This window comes from Schistocerca cancellata, chromosome 9 (assembly GCF_023864275.1).
Source record: "Schistocerca cancellata isolate TAMUIC-IGC-003103 chromosome 9, iqSchCanc2.1, whole genome shotgun sequence".
NCBI lineage: Eukaryota > Metazoa > Arthropoda > Insecta > Orthoptera > Acrididae > Schistocerca > Schistocerca cancellata.
The window spans coordinates 485,532,789-485,533,916 of NC_064634.1; the positions used below are offsets into that span (position 1 = coordinate 485,532,789).

General features: G+C 41.1%; 1 non-coding gene across 1 annotated transcript; it reads right to left on the reverse strand.

The window, feature by feature from the left end:
• Positions 1-745: 745 nt before the first annotated feature.
• Positions 746-829, reverse strand: Trnas-gga (transfer RNA serine (anticodon GGA)). Its single transcript is given in 2 exon segments — positions 746-780; positions 790-829. It is a non-coding gene; the product is annotated as a tRNA-Ser (tRNA).
• Positions 830-1,128: the final 299 nt, after the last annotated feature.

Below are 1,128 nucleotides of genomic sequence, written 5' to 3' on the forward strand. Positions count from 1 at the left end.
ATTAAAAGTGGGTGCAATATTAATAATTTACGAAAACCAAATGAAATTTGTTATAGATCAGGCTAAAGTCAAAGTACAACTGTTTGCATGAACAGTGACATATTGTTTTATTTTCATTATTTTTAGAAAGTACCCTGATACATCTGGTTTATTGTGTGCAATACTCGTATTTTTCCTCATTATAATTCGTTTAAGTAACATTATCAATAATGCTTTATCAGCATTAAAGTTACAAACAAAACTATAAGATCTGAGAAATTTACATAGAAAGAAATTGTAGAAAGTACCGTAGGTGTGTCGGGTGGCCATTATGGCGTTGTGGAGAGGGCGCAGCTTCGGCAGTACATCTGTACGAGCCGGCCGTAGTGGCCGAGCGGTTCTAGGCGCTACAGTCTGGAGCCGCGCGACCGCTACTGTCGCAGGTCCGAATCCTGCCTCTGGCATGGATGTGTGTGATGTCCTTAGGTTAGTTAGGTTTAAGTAGTTCTAAGTTCTAGGGGACTGATGATCTCAGATGTTAAGTCCCATAGTGCTCAGAGCCATTTGAACCATTTTTTAACATCTGTACGAAATTGGTTCCTGGATCTAGTATACGGTGAAAAAGTGACCTGGCTGCCAAATCTAAGGGATTTAAAAATAAAATCATTTATGGCTGGCTCTGAGCACTATGGGACTTAACTTCTAAGGTCATCAGTCCCCTAGAACTACTTAAACCTAACTAACCTAAGGACATCACACACATCCATGCCCGAGGCAGGAATCGAACCTGCGACCGTAGCGGTCGCGCGGTTCCAGGCTATAGCGCCTAGAACCGCTCGGCCACCCCGGCCGGCTAAAATCATTTATCTCGCTGGACATCATGAAGAGTTTGATTATTGTACCGAGCAACTGGAAGTCAGGAATAACCGATACCAAAATATTCAGGAAATGTCCCGGAACAGACAAAAGAGTTTTCTCGGTAGGTTTGGGGTGACCGTAGCTGTACAACACTGACACCTCCAAAAAACGAAGGTTCCACATACCATAGAAAAACTTATATTGTAGAATTCAGTCGCAAAATAAAAATATTGTGAGTAGAATGCAAATGTACATTTAATGTGAATGATTAAAATCAATGACACTCAAATA